General features: G+C 41.2%; 1 protein-coding gene across 4 annotated transcripts in view; it reads right to left on the bottom strand.

Annotated features, from left to right (window-relative positions):
* SPX (spexin hormone) overlaps positions 1-20,041 on the bottom strand; it is a 317,178-nt gene that overhangs the window by 253,732 nt on the left and 43,405 nt on the right. The window lies entirely within an intron of this gene.

Here is a 20,041-nt window from a genome sequence, read left to right as displayed (position 1 = left end):
TGAAATACACGTACCCTGCTGAAATCGCGTGTGAGACTTCCGCGCACCCCTGAAATACCCGCACGCAGCCCAATCGCGTGTGAAACTTCTCGCGCACCTCTGAAATACACGCGCCCAGGCCAATCGCGTGTGGAACTTCTCGCGCACCTCTGAAATACACGCGCACAGGCCAATCGCGTGTGGAACATCTCGCGCACCCCTGAAATACCCGCACGCAGCCCAATCGCGTGTGAAACTTCCCGCGCACCCCTGGAATACCCACACGCAGCCCAATCGCGTGTGAAACTTCTCGCGAACCTCTGAAATACACGCGCCCATGCCAATCGCGTGTGGAACTTCTCGCGCACCTCTGAAATACACGCACACGCTCCCCCAGGCCAATCGCGTGTGGAACTTCTCGCGCACCCCTGAGATACACGCGCCCAGGCCAATCACGTGTGGAACTTCTCACGCACCTCTGAAATACACGCGCCCAGGCCAATCGCGTGTGGCACTTCTTGCGCACCCCCGAAATACACGCGCCCAGGCCAAACGCATGTGGAACTTCTCGCGCACCCCTGAAATACACGTGCCCAGGCCAATCGCGTGTGGAACTTCTCGCGCACCTCTGGAATACACGCGCCCAGGGCAATCGCGTGTGGAACTTCTCGCGCACCTCTGAAATACACGCGCCGTGGCCAATCGCGTGTGGAACTTCTCGCGCACCCCTGAAATACACGCGCCCTGGCCATTCGCGTGTAGAACTTCTCGCACACCCCTGAAATACACGCGTCCAGGCCATTCGCGTGTGGAACTTCTCGCGGACCCCTGAAATACACGCGCCCAGGCCATTCGCGTGTGGAACTTCTCGCGCACCCCTGAAATACACGCACCCAGGCCATTCGCGTGTAATACTTCTCGCGCACCCCTGAAATACACGCACACGCTCCCCCAGGCCAGATCGCGTGTGAAACTTCTCGTGCACGCGTGTTCCCGACACCCGTAATACGTGTTCCCCGCTTTGCGTTTGCTGTTTGCCAGTCCGGTAAACTGGTACAGGGTTGGCGCACCCCTTTGCGATGGTTTTGCGATCTTGATGGCTTTTCCTTGCGCGAGGGAGTTCTTGGGGGCGTAACTGGCGCTGCTGCAGGGTCGCTGCGCCACTCTGCGCCACGTCTGCTTTTGGAGGCGAGAATCCATGAATACGCTGTGCGCGGAAATTGATTTTATCGCACACGGCTGGCGCAGACATTCGCACGGGCACGCTGTGCGCCAGCCGCGTGCGACACTTTTGTGTGGAATTACATGAATCGGCCTGTTAATCTGAAATATAATATCCCTCCCCTCAGAGAAGTTGACCACTTCGTTTGAAGAACAGAATATCAATCCAGAGGGGCAGCACACATCCACATGCTTTTGGGGATAAAAGATGCTCCTAAGTTTGGTCATGACAGAGATGCCACTGTTTAGCAGTTTATTCACAAATACATATCTTGCGACATCCCTTCAGAAACCACATATACTGACCAATGTACACACATTTTACGCTTCCAAAAACTTAAGTGTGGCAAATATTGCCAATGCAGATATAAAAGCAAAGGTAAATACTACACCAAATGTCGCTTTGGTTTCTGGAAACCAGATTCTGCAAAGGGACAAATAAACAGCTTCATGTCTTCTGTTGAACACAGTGTGAATGGCAAATCACCTAAAAACCCACACAGCATTAAAAGAAACAAAGCTTCAAAGTTCATCAATGATTACAATGCAATCATTGCCCTCTGGTGGAATGCAAACATAGATATACAATATATTGCACATAATTCCACTGCTGCTGCAAGATATGTCAAGCCAACCTAACCAAAGCTGGGTAAACAGAGCTAAAAGACCTCTGGTATGACGTATCATCTGACAAAACACTGTCACAAAAATAGTACAGATTTGGCAATAAAATGCTGTCCCATAGAGAATGTGGATGCAACGAAGCTGCAGACTGTTTAACAGGCACAGTCTTACATGGAAAATCTGAACACATAGGGCCTCATTATGACTCTGGTGGTAGCCGTGCCGGTAAATAGTCATTTTCTTCCCAGCACCCGGCAATGGGGACTTACCGGGGGCATTACAGCCCCGGCGGTCCTGGTAATTCCCCTTTGGCGGGTGCCGGAAAATATTACTCCCCATTCCCATTAGAGTCCCATTGGACTGAATGGGAATGGGGGGAGGACAGATGCACCGGCACCATTAATGAATGGTGCCGGTGCATCCGTCAAGGTCTGTGAGCAGGTGCCGTTCAGATCAAACCTGGCAGGCTGAAAGGCACCTGCTCGCAAAACTCGTAGTTTGCCGATCCGGAAACAACGGTAACGGCAAGCTTACCGGTACCATTATTTCTAAACCGGCAAACTTGTAAGGACCCCCATAGTCTTGGCTAAGCCTTGGCCCAGCTGCATCCAGAAAAAGAGTGCTGAAATCCTACTAAGACATACAAACAATAGCCAGAAATGATCCCAACAGCCAGGACATTTTAAAAACAATTTATTATACACATACTACCCAAACAGAAGTACTGCTTTGGAAAACATGAGCCTGTACCACATAGCCCAAAATTTCTCCTACAAAAATGTGAAACCAGATGACAATTTTTGAAAATACGTGGACCCAGCTAGTGAAGGAAGCCTCGTCAAACTTACCAGACCCAGCCTAATTAATCATATGAAATTATCATTTTAAACTCCTCAACACATTGTAAATGAAGCTGAATTAGCCATGACTGAAGTAGAGAACACCATGTATCAATGTAAGCATTCAGATGAAAACTTGTCAGTGCTGACCTCACAGCTGAATGATCAGCAATTTAGCATTTTCTTAGAAGTGACTAAAGAAATTAAACATGGTTTGAAGCATGAAAAAACTTTTAGCTGTCAACATTATAAACCTCTACTCCTCTATGTAAGTGGTGAATCTGGTCCTGGAAAAACATTCTTAATTAAAATCATCAGCAAATTCCTACAAAAGTTCACAAACAACAACCGTTCAGCTGTTGTAACAGGCCCCACAGGTTTAGCTGCCTACCACATAAGAGGTGTTACTTTACACCCACTGCAGCTCCTTCCAGTAGAACACCAAAACAAATTAGAGTACTACAAACTATCAACGGAGGCTGCTATTGAAGTATGAAGAATTCTTAAGCAAATGCTCCTAATAGATGAGGTAAGCATGGTTTCCAACCTAATGTTGGCTTTAATTCACCTCAGACTGCAAGAAGTCCTTAGAATGGACTACGAATAACTCTTTGGTGGAAAGCCTCTTATTCTTTTTGGAGATCTCCTACAATTAACACCAGTCAAAGGTGAACCTATTTCTAAAACCTTAGGACACAAACAGTGCCGCGACACACTTGACAGCATAGGAAATGTAAATCTCTGGCAACATTTCCAATACAGATAACTAACTCAAAACATGTGTCAGTCTGCAGACCTCACCTATGCTAACATTTTAAAAAGCATAAGGACTGGTCTTCTTTCTAAAGATGCACAATCTATCTTAAATAGTAGACTCACCCATGAGCTATATGGGCATGACACATCTGCTCCTGATGTCATGGAACAATTAGCACAAAAAAAATCAAAATATATTTTCTTAATGACAACCCTAGCAAGCTGTACACAATTCAATGAGACAATGTTAAAAAAAGAAATGCAACCAATAGTGCATATTAGCAAACTGGAAGTGCACGACATGACACTCCCTATGTGTCAACAAGCAACAGCATGACTAAATAGCTTAGAATAATTTACCCAACACAGTTGGTTTGGAGAAAATGTTATTGTTGTGTTTAAACTGCAGAGTAATTCTGAAACATAACCTTGAAGTGGAGGGAGGGTTAGTCAATGGAGCAATTGGTACAGTTGTTGGTTTCCAGACGTAGCCACATAACAACATTCAGTTTGTCAACATCCACTTTGACAAACTTTCAGACGTTAAAAGGATAGGATGCTCAAAAGCACAATTCCTTCTTTTCGGAGACATGTATGTACACAGAGAGCAATTATCTCTGTCTCTTGCATATGCAGGCACTATTCACAAGTCACAATGTCTAACCCTAGATCAGTCATTGGTTGACATTGGCAGCACAGTCTTTAAAGAAGGTATGAGTTATTTAGCACTTTCACGTCTACGTACACTAAAAGGACTATTTCTAATCAATTTTGATGCAAACAAAATCAAGGCTAATATTCCTTGCATCCTAGAGTACAACAGACTGCGTGCATTTACATACCCCATCCCGATATGTACCCTGCTCCTGAAAAAGGTAAAGTTTCGAAAAGAAAAGTAATGCAAACAGATCTTATAACAGATCTCCCAACAATACCACCAAAGAAACTAAAAACAACTGCTACTCCATCAAGTAGTACAACCACAAAACAAAACAATCTAGTGCAAACAAGTGCACATCCAGCATCAGATATAAAGAGAAATATTTCTTCTGAAAAAACAAGTGAAGGTCCAGCAAAGGACACAGAGACACAACTATCTGGTCTATTTAAATTATCCAACACAACTGGTGTAAACTGCTATGCAAATGTAGCAATCAATCCTCAGTTCCAATTGCCACAAATTGTTCAAAACATTTACTTGAACGGCTCAGACCAGTTGTGTTTACAAATGCTTGTCCTTCATAGAAATGCCACAAATAATCCTGACAACACTTACAGTGTCTCAGGAATAAGGCAAGAATTGGACTACTGTGCAGAAATTGTAAAATTCACCATAAACACACCGGAAGATCCACAAGAATTTTGAATGTACCTACTGCAAGTACTGAAAACCAAAAACATACCTATAAATGAAATCTTCCAGATTTCATACACGTGGAAAAATACATGCACTCTCTTCAACCATGCTGCACAAGAGCACATCCCTAATGAACAATTTGTGTATGTATCTATACCAAATTTGGAATACATTCCATTTCATCAGCTGGTGCAAAATGCAAATCATGCCATATTATGCACTTTTTGCAATTCAGACAATTGTTCCACCTTGCACATAAAAGCCTTAGCATTACATATTGGCTATGTGAATTTAAGGTACAACGCAGATGGTACTAAAAACAACTGCAAGCTTACTAGCTTCACACACAAGCAAGTATCTCTTGGCAAGAAAACCTTCACAACAGTAGGCATAATCTACCACACTGGTGCCACAACCACTGCAGGTCACTATACTGCATGCATTAAAAAAAGATATGGTTGGTTTGAATGCAGAGACACTTTCATTACTCTAAAACAGAGATTACCCGCAAATCTAACAAATGCCTACTTAATATTCCTTAAACCTAAATGTTGTCACTGACCTGTGAAACTATCAACGGTTAGTGCACTTTAAGCATTTCCTTAAGTACTGCACACTTCAAACAAACATACTGTGAAAGTTAAATTCACATAAATGTAGTACTTTTTTTAATGCTGTATAGATTTTTTTCCCCAATGACACAATGATTACGCAAACAGAAAAAACAACTGTGCAAAACACCCAGTAATGTTGTTTCAACCATAGTACTTATAATGTACCTATTATGAGGGTCTACAAAGTTTAGTCACTGACCTGTAGAACTGTCAACAGTTAGAATACGCCAACTTGTATCTAATTGCATCCATAGTACTGCAATCATCGATGGCAATACCATCCCGGTTTGCAAATGAAATAAAAACCCTAGGGGTTTACATTGACTCTTCCCTTACATTAAACAGAGAGGTCAATGCTGTTGTTTCCTCAGCAGCATACACAGCTAAATTGATAAGAGTTGGCCACACATTTCTCTCCACTGAAAACACCATCACCTTGGCCAGGCCATTGATACTATCCAGGATTTATTACTGTAATTCACTCTTTGCTGGAACAAGTACTAGAAATATTAAAAAACTACAAACAGTACAAAACAACACTATAAGAGCGGCATTAAATATCCCAAGTCACAATCATATCTCAACCACCAGAAGGAACATCCACTGGCTCCCTGTCCATGACAGGATCAAATTTGAACTTTTGACGATTACTCACAAATGCATTGCGAACAAGGCACCTAAATACCTTAGCAACCTCATCTACAAAGTCCAGTGCACTAGACCTACCCGCTCTGCTTATACCAACCTGCTCAACACCCCTAGATATAGAAGACAGAAAGCGGGAGGCTCACATTTCCCTGTAATAGCCCCTAAACTGTGGAACGCCCTCCCTTACCAACTGAGAAACGACACTTCCTTCTGGTCTTACAGAAAAAAACTAAAAACACTACTCTTCAGATCTGACCTCTTGCAATAGTCATACAGTCTTTAGCTCTTCAACCTAATGTATGACATAATAAGAAAATGTAACAATATGTAAATATATCAAATGTGTAAATCATGTCTTGAAATTGATGTAAATATACTGCTTAATGTGCAACAACTAACTTGTAACCTGTAACCGTATTCTTAACTATTTCACTGCGCCTAGTTGCCTTTGGGCTTTGTGCACATTACTAATAAATAAATAAATACATAAATAAATAAATAAATAAATGCTACTTTTGAATAGCAAAAGAGTTAGAATACACCAACAGGTATTGAAATGCTTCTAAAAATACCCTTAAGAACTATAAAACTATCAAAAGTTGCAATACGCCAACTGATATCTAACTGCATCCATAATACTGAAATATTACTTTTGAATAGCAGAATAGTTAGAATATATGAACAGGTAGCTAACTGCTTCAAAAAATAACCTTCAAAACTATGAAACTATCAGACACCAGTTGGCGTATTCTAATGTTTAACTACATCTATATTACTGCAATGCTGTTTTTGAAATGGAAAACAGTTTCAATACGCCAACAGATATAAATGTAATAAGTTTTTTACTGCTTTATAGATTTCTTTCCTAATGACACAATGATTATGCAAACAGAAACAACAACTGTGCAGAACACACAGTAATGTTGTTTCAAACATAGTACTTAGAATGTACTGATTATGAGGGTATGCAAAGTTTAGCCACTGACCTGTAGAACTATGAACAGTTAGAATACGCCAACTGGTATCTAACTGCATCCATAGTACTGCAATGCTACTTTTGAATAGCAAAATAGTTATAATACACCAACAGGAATCAAACTGCTTCAAAAAATACCCTTCAGAATTGTAAAGCTATCAACAGTTAGAATATGTCAACTGTATCTAACTGCATCCATAAAACTGCAATGCTGCTTCTGAATAGCAAAATAGTTCGATTCCTGTTGGTGTATTCTAACTGCTTCAAAAAATACCCTTCATAACTGTAAAGCTATCAACAGTTAGAATATGCCAATTGGTATCTTACTGCATCCATAATACTGCAATGCTACTTCTCAATAGCAAAATAGTTAGAATACATCAACAGGTATATAACTGCTTCAAGAAATACCCTTCAGAACTATACAAATATCACCAGTTCGAATACGCCAAGTGGTATCTAACTACATCTATAGTACTGCAATGCTGCTTTTGAAATGGAAACCATTTTCAATACGCCAACAGATTTCTAAGAACTTCAAAACTACTCTTCATTTCACTTCATTGCAAATACGATTCTTCCTACTGCAACACTGCTTGTAACAACAAATACACTTATTTGTGCACCTTAAACATTCCCTTAAGTACTGCACACTTCAAACAAACATACTGTGATGAATAACGTCAAATAAATGTAGTAGAGATTTTTTTAATCCTGTATGGATTTTTTTCCCAATGATTATGCAAACAAAAACAGCAACTGTGCAGAACACACAGTAATGGTGTTTCAAACATAGTATTTCGAATAAGACATTGTAAACTATCCTACCTAAGATACTATACTGTGTTTTTTTCACTATACTGTGTTTTTTCACAGAAAAAGAAGCAAAGATTTCTCCTGCTTTACCATGTAAACCTGTACCCCCATTGATACAGCAATCATAAGTACTATTTGCACATCAGTTGTATTGTGTCACCCTGTTATAAATACTATATACTGCCCACACACTATCTATAATTACTATGCACATATTATTATAATGGTTGTATCCAATGGCCGGATTCAATTTCTGTAGACATATTATTATAAAGGTTGTGGCCAGACGCCAGATTCTTGGGTGCATGGCCGTATTATGCTGTGGTGGTTGTGGCCAGTGCCTAGATACTTGGGTGGATGGCCTACGGCCTAGCACCCACCTGCACCTTGGGTTACTCCTGGCTCTCGCGGCTCCTCCAGGGAGGGCTTGACACTATCAAGTCCTTCTTTGGTTTTTATCTTGTATCTTCCAATCAATTGTCGCAAACCACTAGACCAGTAATAGTGGTTCCAATGGCTATTTGGTATTGCTTCGCACTTCCTCCTTGTCTCAGTACTAAGTGAGTGCTGATGTGGTAACTCCCTAATACTCATCCTCGTCTCAGTGGTTTCTATTTGGACTGCTCTAGAAAAGCACACAGGGTATGAGGGTAGTTAAGAGGAGTGAGGTGAAAGTTAGGTGGGGTAACTGTGGGAGGTTCTATGTTCATTCATCCCTCATCGAATTTCTTTATTTTTATTTTGGGCGTTACACCCCCCAAAACCCCCTTCCCTTTCATGTATTCTCTATCCTCCAATCACCCCTACCTACACTTATATGCCCTTACCCACCCCTACATATTTTTCGATTCGTTTTTTCAGCCAAAGTGTTTCAGCAAAAAACTCTGCGAAAAGAAAAACAGGCGATGAATGGACGTTGTACCCTGTGTGAAGGGGGTCTAGGGTCATGGAATTGGTGGCAATACTGTGTTCTCCCAATGTGATCATCACTGGTCCCAAAGGGGGTTTCCACTTTTATGAGGTACACCCGCTGAGTACCACCCACAGAGGGACTATCGGGTAGCGTCCTCATCACCCTGGCATTATGGAAAGGGGCTTCCCCTTTGGAAATAGTGACAACATCGAGGGATGTGTTGCTGTACATACGTACGTACATACATACGTACCTATGTATGTATTGATGTATGCATATTGCTGTGTTTGTTTTAGGAATACTTGCTTGCAAGGAGTTGTATGAATGATGTGTGAACGTGGGCATGGAAGTGTTGTTTGTGTGTGTGCTTTTGTGGGTGCATGTCAGCCTTCACCTCTACATTTAGCGGCCCCACTCATCAGGGACTCTACATTTAGGGGTGAGGGTGGCTCGGGCTTAGCATTCTTTCTTTGATTTACCCTTGATGCACAGTACCATGCATCAAGGGTAAAGCAAACATGATAAGTGAAAAGTTTTCACATCGATATACTAACCTACATTGAATGTGGGCCAGTCTAGCCATGTGATAACATTTCCCTTGTCATTTGCTTTACATTTGATGCATTGTAGTGTGTATTAAGGGTAAAGCAAAAGCATAAGTATTATTATGTTGTTTGATTGGTCAACTCTGAATGTAGGCCAGTCTAGACAGGTAACAACACATATGTTAGCTTTACCCTTGATGCACATTTGATGTGCATCAAGGGTAAAGCTAACATTAGTGTTATCACTGGACCACATTCCATGTAGGACAGTCTAGCTAGGTGATAACACCTATGTTTGATTTCCCCTTGAGGCCAAGCAAAAAATGCCATGCCACATTAAGAAAGTAGTTGCAGACTGGCAATAGTACTGTTAGTCTACAAAAAACATTCTTAACACAGCATGGAGTTTTTTACTTTGCATCGAGGGTTAAGCAAATGTGGTGAGTGTTACATTGGTGGCTACAGCCTAGCCATATATTCTTTGTGTGCCATCACAGTTGTTGGTAAAGCCAGTTTGGATATACTTTGTTTCTGTGACATGGCGCTTTTTACTGGCTGGGAAGTTTACATGTTAATACTGCCATTCATTGGTGCGGCATGCATGAACATGTATAGGCAGAACCAGCAGGAAAATGTTTTATATAATGGCATAAGTTGTGAGCAAAAGCATCATGACAATGTGCTGCAAATGGTCATCTGCAGTGCTGGTGACTTGCATCCATTGGGTTTTTCATGTGCTTCAAAACTGATTGGGTAAAAAGCCACACAGTTTGCAATCGTTCACTGAAAGGGCTGTAAAATGCACTATTTTGACTCATTATTTTAGAAATGTTCTCCTGGGGAGAACACCCCTAACTCCCTTGCTTGGTTTGTGCTTCCTTACTGCGCTCAGTCACTCCTGCATATTAGTCACATACATTTACACTGCTCCAGTTCCAAAATTCACCAGCTGCCACTGTGTCGTAGTACTTGGAACTGGTATAGTGCCCATTGATTAGTGATGTGTCCTTGCATGTGGTTGGCTTTTCCTGGAGCATATTTAGTATGGAGCCCAAGGGCGTAGGTGGAAGGGTGGGTGATTAAAGTGCACCCATGTTATATGATGTGTGTGAACGCTACAAATGGGCTCTCATCAGTGTGCTAAACTGATGATAGCAATCATCAGATTTGGTGGCACCCTGTGTAGTATAAACTACTACATATCAAACAAACGTAGTAATAAAGTTAATGTAATAAGAAAATCAAGCAAAGTTCTCTCGTCTTCTTGTGGCATTCCTTTAATAATGGGTGCCATGATTTCTGTACAACTGGAAGGACAGAGTCAGAGGCCGATGCATTTCAGACTTGTCGCCCATCATCAGGTCTCCCTCTACAGACAACTCAAAAATATAGATATGTGTGTTTTTAAAGATTGACTGTGTTGTATTTTTGTCTAATTAAACAGGTGTACATAGCTATGGATTAGTAGCCAACTGTCTGTCTGGGCACACGTATCACCAATGGGTAATACCTATAAAGCAGAAAACCAGAAATGATATCTATTCATATTCAATAAACAGTGTTTTGTACAATAATGTAAATAAACATGCAGAAGATGCAAAAGCCTGGTAAGCAAAAGAAGCACCTTCTTTGTTGTATTTGGAGTACTCATTGACAAAACAATCTGAAAGATAAGGCACTGCGATGAATCCAATGGAGTAATCACAGATTCCCCGGTTGGAATAGCCTCCAATGTGGCAAGGGGAAGGCAGCCGCTACCTGATCCTGACCCTGACCGTGGGGGAGGTTATATGAGGGAGGATCACATGGAAGGACACAGCCACCGAGCGGATGTCATGATTTCAATGGATGGTGCACGGTATTTTCTCCCTTCCCCTGGCAGCCCTCGGGCCCCTGAAAACCTTAATGGATTATTGTCAACTAACAATTCTCTGTTGTAGAGGAAGTTAATAAACCTTTTCTTACACTCTTCCGGTCAGGCCCCCACTTTTGAGTCAGACAATCGCCTCTAATACAAAACCCCTTTTGTTTCTAATTTATATTCAGGTGAAACCTCTGAGAAAAAAACATTTAAGAGCTAAAAGACCCTTGATATCCTTTGACTCTTATAAACCCACAGGTACTGAGACGAGGAGGAGGAGGAGGGATTTCGTGCAAAATAACAAGAGCTCGATATAGAACAGGCAGAATAGGTGTTTTCCCAATCCCTCTGTGCGTGTACATTTAGAAATGGCAACCACACTGTCAGAAGGAGGAGTGCAGGAGAGGACGCCAAGTCTCATGCTGATGCTCACAGAAGCGCAACGCTGGAAAGCTGCCCGAACAAGGAGAGAAAAGCTGCCTGCAAATAAGAAGAGCCATGGAGATGCAGGGAGCTGAGTAGAATCTCATGGCGGGTGATGCGTTCAGAGAAGCAGAGTTCTCCAGTCTGGATCGAGCAAGACAGCTAGCATGTGACCACGGAGCTGAAGAGTATGCTGGCGGAGCACCGGTACACTCCAAAGTAGAAAACGGCTGCAGAAGCTGCACAGCCAAGGCACAACCAGAGTCAGAGATACTGGACACTACCGGTGAGTCTGCCCAAAGCAGTTGAGGGTCCCTGGGCATTCCGACAAGCGCACTTCCAAGTACTTGAACAATATGAGATTGCTGATGTAGGAAATACTCACATCCTGTTTAAATGCAATCAAGACCAAGAATAAAAACAAACCCCAAAAAAATAAAGATGCATGAGATGCCAGTGTGGGGGAAGTGTTATCCAATAAGAAGAATATTTGAATGCCGACATGGCAAAGCATAAAGGCAAATTTCAAACAAGTACAGATACATGAAATGCCAATATGGGGAAGATGTCTGAATTGAGCACATGATACCAAGTCCTCAAGGCATGTGCTATTGTGGTATTGCCAAAGAACTGTGAAGTTGACTAGGATACCTAGCAGGGAAGTATACCAGGTGATCCAGAAAACCACAAAGGGAGTCCTGGCATGCGAGTACACCAGGCAATTAAAGATGACCGAGATACCTGACAGGGCAGTATACCAGGTGATTCAGAAAACTACAAAAGAATTCCTGGCAGGTGAGTACACCAAGCAGCTAAAATTGTATGGAGATCTCTGGCAGGGGAGTACACCATGTGATCTAAGAAGTTGTATGAAACACGACAGAAAGATTGTTACAGCACTTATTGTTTAAACAAGAACTTTATGAGTCCAACAAAGGAAAATGCTACAGATGGACTGTTATAGAAATGTTTTTGTTTAAACAATAACTTAGTGAATCCAAAAGGAACTGTTACTTACAAGAGACCCTTTTTGCCACCCTATCAAGAATCCAGAGGAAGGAGACCAACTGCTGGGTCCAAGGATCTTTACCTTTGAGAACATTTTTGTTGGAATCAATTTTGATACTTTTGATGTTGAACACTTTTACTAATACCAAGTCAGAGACATTTCCTTGCACACTTTGTGTTGTGTTTATAGTGGGAGGATCAGATTGGGACATGTACACAAGGACAGTTTTAGTTATCGGCTTCCTTACATAGACAGATCCTTATATTTAGTTCATGAGCAGGGAAACTATCCTTAGCCTAGGGCAAGAGAGGTATTCTTCCAACACATTTTCTTTCAATAAATATTTTCTTGGTAAAACATGACCTCTGTGTGTCCTACACTCCTTTCTGATTCATCACAGCACCCCGATTTTCTAAAAATGTAAAATAAAGACTAGAGAAATTGAAAAGATTAATAAAATCTAGGCCATCTTTAAAAGATCTGTTATGAGCTCACAGACTGTTCTTCTAAAGTACGAAAAATCCTCCATTCAGAACGGTTGTTGTGGCTATTTACCTGTGTGTCTCTGGGTAAAATGGCCGCACATGTGACATCATCATGCATGATGATTTCATCATGCTGGTCCTCCTTACCACACCTTTGCCGATCTGGATCCATATGGACATCTATATTTAGCTGCCGGGCTCTAATTGTTCCATGTATAATATCCAGAGTAAATTGTATCCTGGTGACCATGCAGACTATACTCAAAGTAAATTGTGTAACCTGGTCTATATGATGTAAGATATGATCTATAGGATATAGTGCATTTGTGATGGCTCAGATACAATACTCAGTATTTTTTTGCAGTTTTGACAGTGAATACATTACATCAGTGAGCACAAATCTTGCAATGCCATACAACATGGTTGCATACAAATAATTAAAGCAATGTATACATCGTACTGGTAAGCATGAAAGAAATAGGAATTACTGATGATAAGTAACACTGTTACAATATATTGCACTTAAATTCCAAATGATTTCTTACACATTAAACGTAGTGAAATTGTTGATAACCACCAAATGACAAAGTAGAATGTACATTGGGTCCTTGAATTAAAGAGAGCAATACGTGAAGTATACAGCAATTACTGAGAGAGATGCACATGGTTACTTTTACTTGTCACTCTCTATCAATACCAATTCATAGAGATTAATGTTGAACAAAATGTATACAAGTGCATGTTCCTATAGCTGTATGCCAGAAATCATATGAGGAATCAAGAGCACATATGATCCAACAGAACAAATATAGAGTGATGATGATGTTCATACAAACATATCTGATTTGTCATATTGACGTGCAGTTAAACCTAAATTAGGTATGCTCCCTATTTTTTGTTGTTGGGGGACCAATTCTCGAAATGGGAGATTTCAATTAAGCCGAAAACAGAACACAGAAAATTGGTTACCCCTTTCTATGCTGACAGAATATTCGAATGGTGATGTTTTTACACAGTCTTTATATTTGCATTAAAGAAAGTTTCTAGATCACAGCTTCAACTTGAACATCTCATCATTAAACCACATATTGCAGTTAAAAATTAATGTATTTGATCACAAAAGGATTTATTAATAATCACATAACATTTTTTAATGAAAATAAATATATTTATTTATGTATTCACATTTTTAAAGCGCTCACACAGCCCTTGGGCATCGAGGCGCTGTTACAGGAATTTTTTTTTGTCGTAGTTGCGTATTTATAACATGCTAAAATACCCAGAGGGTTTTAAGCGTGGACCCGGGGATCGAACTAGTGTTGCTTCGTGTTGTCTCGCTTCCAAGGTGAAAACGTTGCCGCTGAGCTATCCTCCCGAGACATATATATGCATATTGTCAAAAATCGATACACACATTGTCTATGATATTTAAAAAAACAATTCAAACACCTATAAATGACACAACACTGTAATGTCTAAGATAAATTAGAACTCTAAATACCAAATTAATGATAAGCAATCTAATATTATAGGAAATCAGGAGAATACTTTCTACTTTGTTCTCTGGGGAAACAAGCACCCGAACATTGATCTGCAACCTGGACCAGACTGTGTCCTAGAAGAAATCAATTGTCTCTGCTCCAATCACGTGGAGAACTCTGACCTTCATGCTGACAGTACATAAAAGTAAGAGATTGGTGATGTTGCATCCAATTGATTGATTTAACAAAGGTTTTAAGCTATTTGGAGTTCCACAAAATAGGATTACTTGAGCTTCTTCTAGACCACGTTTTTACTTGTGTTTTTCATATTGTTTTTTGTAGAAATACTGTGTCAGACCAGCAATCAAAGGGGTATACAGGAGTAAAACATTATCTTGAAGAAATGTTGTTGTCCTGAAGAAGGTCTGCATAACTAGAAGGAAAATACACTGGAGATAGTGTGTAATGTAATCATTGGCTGAAACATGTCGACGATCTAAACAAGATTTGAAATAAGAACAGTCTCTTTACCTCTCTGTTTCATTGGTTTTGCTCCTATGAGATCTGAGTGTGTATACATGGATATATACATGCCATCCTTTACCCTGGCACAATATGTGCCATTTATAGGTATTTGGATTGTTTTTTAAATATCATAGAGAATGTGTGTATCGATTTTTGACAATATGCATAAATCTTTATTTTTATTAAAAAATGTTATGTGATTATTAATAAATCCGTTTGTGATCAGATAAATAAATTTGTTTTTAACGACATGTGGTTTAATGATGAGATGTTCAAGTTGAAGCTGTGATCTAGAAACTTTCTTTAATGCAAATATAAAGACTGTGTAAAACATCACCATTGGAATATTCTATCAGCATAAAATATTGACATGCAGACACCGCATGTATATAGAAACAAAATGAGCATTCCAAGTGAAACATTTAACAGCTAAAGCACAGTTCATCGTTTATCCCATTGGGAAAGACAGAGTCAAGTCTGTCTGTCCAGAAAGCTTCCCATTGCTCAAGTTTCCTGCTAACATTAATGCTCAGGTTTCTCGTTACTATTTTTTCCAGTATCTGACTGAAAGTGGATTTGTGCTATCTGGTGCATCTGCTGATCGAAATGCCTGGTTTCCACAGAGTTGCATTATGTGATCTAATATTAGACCTATGTTCATTCCACCTTGTCTTTGCTTTGCCACTAGATTACCCCACATAGTAAAGTCTGCAAGGACATTTTATTGCATATATCACATTAAGTGGGTTGCATGTTGCATAATGATGTAATGTAATCTTTTCACCAATTCTAGGATGTGAGAAAGTGTTGCCCTTGCTTATGTTGTTGCTGTTGCAACAGTTTAAACACAGAAAGGTACCTCTTTTCCTTGGTTTAAACCTAGGATTGTTATCTGGTTGAGTGTTAAAGAGAAGGGGCCTCATTACGACCCTGGCGGGGTGGGTTTACGCCAGCGTTATTCGCGGCGGACCCGTCCGCCCTACTACGAGTTCCCGTAGCGCCATGGAGCGTTTTCCGCCTGGTTTTTCCGGGCGGAGAAATCCATGGCGCTACGGGACCTTGTTGTTAATTACGCCACCGTATTTTACGGTGGCGTAATTAACGCCTTCCCCACTCCCATTATACCCTATGGGGCAAAAATGGGAATGGGGAAGGGTAAAATGGGGGATGGGGATTTACCGCCCCGCCAAGGTCGGAATGGGGCGGAAAATCCGCCAACCCCCATGGCGCTATCGGCAGCTTTCCGCCGTGCTCCATGGTGCATTTTGCACCGCGATTTCCGCCAGGGTCGTAATGAGGCCCAAGGTCTCTTAAGTTATTACTTCTTTGATAAGCAAGCACTTGTTAATCACTGAAACGTTCACAGTTTATAATCACATGCAAACATTGTCCAATGTTTCATCATGCTGTTTTCGATCCTTGGTGATTGGGTACAATATTTGCTTACAAATTCTAGCAGTGGAGTTTGTGTGGTATCTTTCTGAGTGTTCAGTAATGAAGTTCGAGTTTTGGAATTAACTTTGGTCTGTGCTTCCTCTAGTTCTTTGGTGGAGTAACTGCTCTCTAAAAATCAGTTTTTCATTCTGGTAAATTCATGTTTGCATTCCTCTTCATTATTAACTATATGCTTGACCCTCTGCAGTTGACTGTAGGGAAGGCTTCTCAGCATGGTGGGTGGAATAAAGCTCAGACGGTGTCGCTAATTATTGCGATCAGTTGTTTTTTTATATATACTGGTATTGAAACTTAGTACATTGGGTTCAATTTGCATATCTAGGAAGTGTATGCCTGGGATGTGTGAGAAACCTAAAGGTGTCTCACTCACTAGTCCCCAGGGATCTGTCAACCAGGTGGCAAGGAGACAGCCATCGCTATTGAAGACAGTTCCTAGGGATGGACCAATGCGGGATGATCACCTGGATGAGGGGTATTCCGGGAGTACAAGTGGGACACTGAAGGGTGAGACGCGGTATCCCCTTCCTTATGACACCTTTTCCCCATCCTGCCCAGTAGGATATTTTGAAACTCTACCCCATGCTCCCTCTTTCCCAACACGAGCACTTTCTCACACTGTGAGCAACAACAGGCTAAAACCAGAGCTGTTTATGTGACATGTCCCAACGCAAGAGTCAGGCAATTGCCGACAACTACCCACGCCTGACACCCTTTCCCTTTCCCATAGGGATAAAAGGCAGACTCTGAGCAAGGCCAAATGCACGAGGAAGCAGCTATTCCAGGACAGCAGTTCAAATGGAGGCAGCTAGACCTGAAAGGACATCAAGGAGGGAGTTGCCCTTGCCCTTTTCAACCCAGACTTGCGAAGCTTCCGACAAAGGAAACATAAGACCAGGAACTGCAGCTGGTGAATGGTGTGATGGATGTCAGCGGTACATGGAATCATCCTGCACTGATAGCCAGGGTGGGGAGACGTGGTTGCCATTGTGGTACTGTCCTTGACTCCAGTGGCAAAAGAAATGGCAACAAGTTCACCACAGCGGGTGAGTTGGAGGAACTTGATAAGTGGACCGGACTGTGTTAGGCTCAAGGTTGCAGTGGTAACATTAAGAAGATGAATAGACAGAGGTCTTTTTGTGAATGAACTTCATAACCGAGATAGAGTGGTCCGGTGCCACGTGGGCCCTCATTCGAAGGTCTAGCTGGTACCTCTCTCCTGAACAAGGAGAATGTGGAATTAAAAAAGTAGGGAAACTACAAACACCAAGAGGCCATAGGGAAGGCCGGCATGAGGTGTTAAGGTGGTCATACAAGGGGGTCAAGCCAAAGCCCTTGTACAATCAAAAGTCCTTGACACGTTGCAGACGTTTTGATGGTTGTAAAATTGTGAACCCAATGGAGGGAATTGTGAAACAGGCATTTGTGCCCGACTGCGGGGAATTCCATGTGAACTGTGTTTCTGTGAAGCCTGCACTTGCCATTGGTTCAAAGAGTGACCCGGTGAGACGTGATTGCCCTTCGGAAGTCTCTGTTTAAAATTGGCAAGTGCTTTGGAAGGTCTGAACCTAAATGAGGGGGACCTAACTACAACTAGATGGTTGCTTAAAAAGACATTGAGAATTTTGAATATTACAAATGATTGTGATTGAAAGGCGGTAGTGAACCCAACTGAGGGACGTCAAGAGAAAAGCTAAGGGAAGTGAATCCCACATTGTGAAGAAGCTAAGTGAACTACATTGTGATGACAAGTATGAACCAGACTGAGGGATGTCCACAGTGAGTGGTTGGTCTGTGCCCGACTGAGGGAGGCTGATGACTGAGAGAAGGATCTTCCAGCTGAGGGGCATCCAAGGGTGAAGTGAAGGGTAATAACGCAATGTAAAGATTAACAGAAGGAACTTTGATTTGTTGTTATTGGCATATCAGAACCTCTGAAGCAAGAGACTTTGCATGCGAAGATACTTGGGCACAGAAGGCCCTGATATAGAGAAAAAGAACTGTAAACTTGTGCCAGAGAAGCCCAGGAGTGTGCTGTGCTCAAGAGTCCTGCCTTATCCTGGGTTAAAAAACATGGGGAAGCGAGACCCTGGCCATAACATCCTGACTTATCTTTTTGTGAACACCTCTTTCTTTTCTTGTGAACATTATCCCACACACTATTTAGTAGCACGCGGGTAAGGATTGCCATTCTTTTTGTTTTTACTATAGGCCCAATTTATTTGACTAGACTCCACAAGGACTGTATTATTATTATTTGATGGTTCTTAGATTTAGGTTTAGAGTAGGCATTTATCTCAACCATTTTACAATTTAATAAACACCCTTGAACTGTGATCACTTGTGTCTGTCTTACTTTGATACATCCCTTCCTTACAGATGCCCATGTCATGTATGAATTAGATTCTTGTATCTATGGCATTCGGATATTGAAGGAAATTGTCCAGGGTGTTGATTGTGCCTTTCCAGATCATAAACATGTCATCTATTTATCTTCCCCAATATCTAATGTACTTGTATCAAACTAGATGGTGTATTATATAATCTTCCTCAGACGTAAGCATAAAGTTATTGGCGTATGGTTGTGCCCGAGTGGCACCCATGCAGGTACCACTTACTTGTAGGCAATAATTAGATTTCTACTCAAAGTAAAAATTCTATGATATAAACTTCAATAAAGACTGAACAAATTGTTTTTCTGCACCTACCCATCCTTCTTTCAACTGAATCCATTCAATAACCTACAAGCCCATAAGGTGGGGTATGGACGTGTATACGGTTTTATCATCAATGGTGACCAAGACATCAAGTCTTTCAAGAACAAGGGAGCTAAGAAAGTTCACTAAATTTGTTGTATCTTTTATGTAGGTAGTGTGCTTCTGTATGATAGGTTGTAAGATGGTATTGATATACACCCCTAGGGTTTATAGTATTCCTTCTGTAGTTAATACAATCGGTCTATCCGGTGGTTTCTCTAGAGAGTTGTGAATCTTGGGTAAGGGATAAAAAACATTGTACTCCAGGGTGTGTCTTGTGCAGGAATTTCCTGGTCTTGTTGTTTATCAATTTTAGATGTTCTGCCTGTTGCAGCAATATTTATAGGTTCTCTGAAATCTCCAGTGTTGGATCATGGTGTTCTTCCAGTTGTAAAGAAAGCATGGCACTCATTATTAAAGGAATGTCACCAAGAAGAGGAGAGACCTTTGCTTGATGTTGTTACTACATTATTTATTTACTACATTTGTTTGAAATGAAGTTGTTATACTACATAGGGTATCACCAGATCTGCTGATTGCTATCATCAGCTTAGTTCTACTAGTTTATTTCCTGGAATAAGTGCATTTCAGGACTCTGGTAGACCCCATATGCTGAGCAAGTTATTGATAATTTGTTTTTTCAAATGCAATAGTGCCAATTCATATGACCAACATAGTACTCTTATCAGTGTGCAGTACTGCAGCATCAGCGTCAACAGTGTGACTGTATCTGTGGAAGGTTATATCATGCAGTGTTACAT

This window comes from Ambystoma mexicanum, chromosome 12, assembly GCF_040938575.1.
Source record: "Ambystoma mexicanum isolate Mex_15411 chromosome 12, UKY_AmexF1_1, whole genome shotgun sequence".
NCBI classification, from domain to species: domain Eukaryota; kingdom Metazoa; phylum Chordata; class Amphibia; order Caudata; family Ambystomatidae; genus Ambystoma; species Ambystoma mexicanum.
This window is presented reverse-complemented; position numbering and strand designations above follow the sequence as displayed.